The sequence below is a fragment of the Lycium barbarum genome, chromosome 10 (genome assembly GCF_019175385.1).
Source record: "Lycium barbarum isolate Lr01 chromosome 10, ASM1917538v2, whole genome shotgun sequence".
NCBI lineage: Eukaryota > Viridiplantae > Streptophyta > Magnoliopsida > Solanales > Solanaceae > Lycium > Lycium barbarum.
Genome location: NC_083346.1, coordinates 20,699,598 through 20,705,994, shown reverse-complemented (window position 1 = coordinate 20,705,994; position 6,397 = coordinate 20,699,598). Strand labels below are relative to the sequence as shown.

General features: G+C 40.3%; 1 pseudogene; it reads left to right on the top strand.

Annotated features, from left to right (window-relative positions):
* The first annotated feature begins 3,733 nt into the window (after positions 1-3,733).
* Positions 3,734-6,129, top strand: LOC132612821 (vetispiradiene synthase 3-like; annotated as a pseudogene).
* Positions 6,130-6,397: the final 268 nt, after the last annotated feature.

Sequence of the window (6,397 nt, the reverse complement as noted above, 5' to 3'; positions counted from 1 at the left end):
ATAATCCATGCAGATTCTCCATCCAGTGATTGTTCTAGTAGGAATGAGCTTGTTCTTGTCATTTGTCACAACTGTCATCCCTCCTTTCTTCGGGCCGCATTACACCGGGCTCACCCACTTACTGTCCGAAATGGGAAAAATAATGCCTGAATCTAACCACTTAATTACCTCTTTCTTGACAACATCCTTCGTCAAAGGGTTTAGTCTCCGTTGATGCTGTGCGCTAGGCTTATGATCATCCTCCATGAGTATCTTGTGCATGCACAACGCGGGGCTAATTCCCTGAATATCAGATATCTGCCACCCCAATGCTCTTTTGTGGGACTTCAATACTTTGAGACAAATATTAACCTCTTCGGTGGTCAACTCTGCTGCCAATATCACTGGAAAGGTATCCCCCTCACCTAAGAATGCATATTTAAGATGGGCGGGAAGGGCTTCAATTCTAACGTCGGAGGCTCTTCAATTGATAACTTTGGAGTTACTCCCATTGTTCTGTCTAAGTGCTCAAACTCGCCTGCCCAAATATAAATACTCGCCATATCCAGAATCTGCACCATCTCAAACGCCGCCGTGTCGCCAAAAATATCATCCCCCACGAAGGCTCTCTCCAATGGATCATGAGAAGTGATGAGTGGCCTTCGTGTATCATCATTCAGAACAGTAATGGCGGACAACTCCTATAGATTGCAGGCATCTTCAGAGCTTGGCATACATTGAAGACCTATACTTTATCATGTACTCGCATGGTAAGCTGTCCAGCAGCTACATCAATAAGTGCTCTCCCTGTGGCCAAGAACGGACGCCCCAAAATAAATGGGACTTCCGGGTCTGGCTCGAAATCCAATATCACAAAGTCAGCAGGAATTATCAACGACCCTACTTGTACCAATACATCTTCAATAATGCTTTCGGGTCTTGCTAACGATCTGTCTGCCAGCTGAAGAACTACAGTGGTTGGTCTAGGCACTCCCAAACCTAGCTTCCGGAAGATAGACGAAGGCATCAGATTTATACTTGCACCTAGGTCACAAAGTGCCTGAGCAACAACCTGTGTCCCAATAGAAATCTCAATAGTGAAACTTCCGGGATCCTTCAACTTTGTGGGCAACTTGTTCTGAATACGGAAGTGCACTCCTCAGTAAGTGCAACCGTGGCATACTCTGTGAAACGACTCTTGTTTGCAACAATATCTTTGATGTACTTAGCATACTTTGGGATACCCTGCAGCATATCGACCAAGGGGACGTTCACGTGTACCTGCTTAAGCAAATCAAGAAACTTCAAATAAGTATCCTCTTCTTTCTATCTTGCTAGACGTTGAGGGAATGGAGGCGGTGGCTTTGCAACCACGGCCTGTGGCTGCTTTGCCACTGGTGCCTCGACTGCCTTCTCTTTTTCAGCTTCTACTCGACCAGTTTTCTTTGAAGGCACTTCCTCTAGTTCTCGCCCATTTCGCAGAGTTACAGCATTGCAAGGCTTGGGATTCACATCTGTGTCACTTGGAAGTCCTCCAAGTGGTCTAGTATTTTGAACACCAGCTATCTGTCCCATCTGCCTCTCTAAATTCCGTATAGCCAAATCACGATTCTGATTATCTGCTATCAACTTCCGCTGGTCTATTATCAACTTTCGCATGTCACCCATCATCTTTATCATCATCTCTTCCATACTGTTTGTGGGAGCTTGAGGAACAGGTGTTGACTGATAGTTCTGCTTCTGATTACCTGAGTTTTCACTCCACCTGAAATTCGGATGGTTCCTCCAATTTGGGTTGTAGGAATTTCCATATTGATTGTTGTTTCCTTGCCCCTTGCCTGCATTACCCACAAAGTATATGGATGCGGGATTTGCATGGCATTCATCACTGTTATGACCCTCTCCACAGACATCACAAAAGGCTATGGCTTGCTGCACTGCATGCACCTGTGGTGGCGCTTGTGACCCAGCTAACTTCCTGAGTTCGGTGCGCATGGCATCAATCTATGCTGATAATGTTGTAAAATTGTCTACTTCAAAGACGCCCGGTGCTTTCCTAACTGAACTGCTAGCTGCATCATCCTGCCAGTTTGGAGTGCTCTGAGTAAACCTGTTCAATAATGTGAATAGTTCTTCATAGCTTAGATCAAGAGCCTGCCCTCCTGTAGCAGTGTCTAGTGATGACTTATGTTAGGTATCCAGACTCTCAATAAATGTGTGTGCCAGAATTTCATTCGTCTGATGGTGGTGAGGACAATCTCTGAGAAGACCCTTAGACCTCTCCCAGACTTGATACAAATTTTCTCCATTTTTCTGCCTGAATGACATGATCTCCCTTCGAAGGCGAGCGGTCTTTGCTGGTGGAAAGAACCTTGTCAAGAATTTAGTCGCCAAGTCATCCCACGTAGTGATATAATTGGCGGGCTCTGCTAATAACCAGTTACTTGCATTCCCCAATAGAGAGAAGGGGAACAGTGTCAGTCGCACATATTCTTAGTGACCCTTCCAGTAGCAAAAGTATCGACGATCTGCGGAAAAGTATGGATGTGACGCTGAGGATCCTTATGTGACATTCCCGTGAATTTCCCACTAGAGTGAAGTAGTTAAATCATAGGATGCTTCAGCTCAAAGTGCCCTGAGCCGCGGCCAGAACCACTTTTACGGCCATTCCCAGAATTGTGGCGGAGGGAATTTTTGGTTTTCCCTCGGCGTGAGCTTGTGTTTTCAGAGGGCAGTGCAGCATCGTCGATCGCTGCTACTATAGCCGAACCAGACCCATGAGATACCATTGCCGCAAGTTCACGTTCTTCCAAAACAAGGGAAGACCGAGCCTCTGTGAATGAGGGAGAGGCTTAGCATGGTGAATTTGTGTCCCAACCCCTTTGTACGCTTCAGTGAGACCCGAAACCAGTTGAAGGATAAGGCGGCTATTCGTCACGGGAGCCCCGACGTTTTTTAGTTGATCCGCAAGGCTCTTTAGATGTTGACAATAGGCGAAGGCATTGGGAAAATCCTCCATACGAGTCATCGTGAATTCTTGTTCGAGAGTCACCGCACAAGAGTTTTGATGATCTTGGAATATATCACGCAAGAGAACCCAAGCGTCCAAGGCAGTAGCACCTAGTTCGATGATGGTGTTTCACAGATCATTCGAAATTGTCGAATATATCCATTAAAGCACGGTGGCATCAATGGTCGTCCATAATTCGACTTCCTCATCAGTTTTGGGAGCCGACTTCTCCTTACCTGTGGGTGGAGGAATGATGTGATGAAGGATCTTGTGAGAACGAGCATGAATCTTAAAAAGCTCGGCCCATGTTCCGTATTGTGAGTTCTCCATCTCAAGAGTAACAGAGATGTGATTCTTGATATTCGAGACCGCGAGGGCCGGGTGGAACGAGGACTTAACTGGAGTGGGTGTTGCATCGCCCATGGCTGATGTAGTAGAGAGTGAAGGTGACGGAAAGAGGAAGAAGAAAGAGGGACTAGGGCGTAGCGGAAGGAGGAAGAAGAAAGAAACCCTAATCTGATACCATGTAGGAAATATTTTCCATGTCTCCTTTCATTCCTTGACTTGGTTAATATACAAACTATACAACCGTAATGTTAGGCTAGAATTAAGGAGCTAATTCTACCATATAATATGTTAAGCAAAGCTAACCTAAAATAGGAGATTACAAAATATTCTAACCTAAAATAGGAGATTACAAAATATTCTAACTAATATTTACATAATCTATCAGTATGTTCTGCAATGTCAACAACTGCATCATTGAATGGAGACCGCGAATATGGAGTTTCTCGCCCTACGGGAAATTTTCCACCTTGTATGTGGGGAGATATATTTAGCTGTTATACATTGGATAATCAGGTACCAATTATGCCTCTTTATTTCTCAGTAAAGTCTTTTTTATGCTCTATGACAAAATTAAATTACAGGCCACCAAACATAGAAGAGATTAAAACTTTGAAACAAGAAGTGAGGAACATGATAATGAGCAGTGACAATGACATTATGGAGAAAATATCATTGATTGACACCCTCGAACGCCTTGGTATTTCATATCACTTTGAGGAGGAGATTGAAGATCAGCTAAGCAAGATATTTAGTCTAAATGCCATCTATGAAGAGGATGATCTATACAAGGTTGCGCTATATTTTCGATTGTTTAGACAACATGGCTATCAGATCTCTTCTGGTACGTACATAAGTAAATTACACAAATAGAAACACATGTTTTTCCAACAAACATTCTGACAACCTTTCATTTGAATGTTCTATCGGAAAAATATGTGTTTCTAGTAGGGTTACAAGTTTGTTTTCAAGAAGTTTTAGAGTTGCATAAGATAATTCATGTAACAAAATATTTTGTCAATTAGATCATTTCAACCGATTCAAAGACAGGAATGGAAGATTCAAGCAAAATCTACTTACAAATGTAGAGGGTTTGTTAAGTCTATATGAAGCAGCACATGTTAGGGAACATCGGGATGACATATTAGAAGAGGCTCTTATTTTTGCAACATCCCATCTTGAAAGGATAGCACCTAATACCTTAAATTCTACTCTTGAGAAACAAGTGAAACATTCCCTAATGCAATCTCTTCATAGAGGCATTCCAAGAGCTGAAGCACACTTTTACATTTCAATATATGAAGAATGTGGATCAAGAAGCGAAAAGCTACTAAGACTTGCCAAACTAGATTACAATTTGTTGCAAATACTATACAGGGAAGAGCTAAGTGAACTTAAATTGTAAGAGTTTTTTTTTTTTTTTTTTTTTTTTTTTTTTTTTTGAGAATATTACTGATTTTGTTTGAGTACTATGTTGCAGTATTATCAAGCTCTAATATTGTTCTCATTTACTCTGAAGGTGGTGGAAAGACTTGAATCTTACGTCTATGCTTCTGTATATTAGAGATAGAATAGTTGAAAGCTTCTTTTGTGCCGTGGGCGTGTATTTTGAACCTCAATAATCTCAAGCTAGAATTATGCTTGCAAAATGCATTGAAATGACTACAGTGATTGATGACACGTATTACTCATATGGTACTCTTGATAAATTGCTTTTGTTTACAGAAGCTGTGCAGCGGTATGGATCAGTTGGCATCTAATATTTAAATTAAAACTATTTGTAGCACCTATTATTATTGCCTTTTTCCCTTACTGTCACGAGGTACACTAGTAACAATTTTGATCAATTTAGGTGGGATTTAAGTGAAATTGATCGACTCCCGCGCTATATGAAAACAATATACACTACTCTTCTCAGTCTTTTTGAAGATTATGACGTTGAAGTAAAGGGATTAGATACATTTAACGGAGTTTCTTACGTCAAATAAGCGGTATGCGACTTAAAACTCTAATAAATATGTTATCATATCTTATTTTATACATTTTTGTTGTTCGGCTTATTTTTGAGTGAGACATATTTCTTCCTTTAAAAAAAAATATTTTATGGATTTTTTTAGAACTATTGGTATATAAGATACACATGTTCTAAAAAAAACTGCTTTCTTGAGTAGATGAAAGAAATCACGAGCAGATACTATATTGAAGCAAAATGGTTCATCGAAGGAACGATGCCACCATTTGAAGAGTAGCTCAACAATGCATTGATCACCGTAAGTTTTTACCTACTTGTACCAGGATCATTATTGGGCATGAGATCAATTTCAAAGGCATCATTTCATTGGATGATGAATAAACCCAAAATCCTTGTGGCTTCCGCATTAATTATTCGAGTCATTTGTGACGCAGCTACTTACAAGGTACGAATACAAATATGTACCCGTGTTTGCACACATTTGCATATAATACTACTGGTTTTATGAATATTTTTCTCCTTGAAGGTTGAGAAAGAAAAAGGACAACTTGTCACAGGAGTAGAATGCTATATGAAAGAACACAATTTATCAATCGAAGAAGTGAGTGAACTCTTTTCTAGAATAGCCGAGAATGCGTGGAAGGATTTGAACAAAGAGTTCATCAAGCCTACATCAGTTCCAGTTGAAGTCTTGATGCGTGTGGTGAATTTCGCACGTCTAGTTGATGTTATTTACAAGAATAAGCAAGATGGATATACTAATCCAAAATATAATATGAAACCACTGATTGAAGCCTTACTCGTCAATCCTATCCGTGAGTAGGAGAAAAGTATTTCATACGTTTCCTTCTCTGAATATGCACAAGAGGACATGGAGATAGTCAATAGAATTGGTTAATAGTAAAATTATTGCATTACCTTATTCAAAAATTCCGTTGACAAGTGGTTTGTACTTCACTATTTTATTTTATCAATTCTGTTTAGATTGAATCGTTCTATTTGAGTGATTATATTGTTTGTGTCATTCGTATATCATTCAGTTTAATGTATCTGTGTATCATTTTATTTTACACTCAATCTTCTTTTTCTTA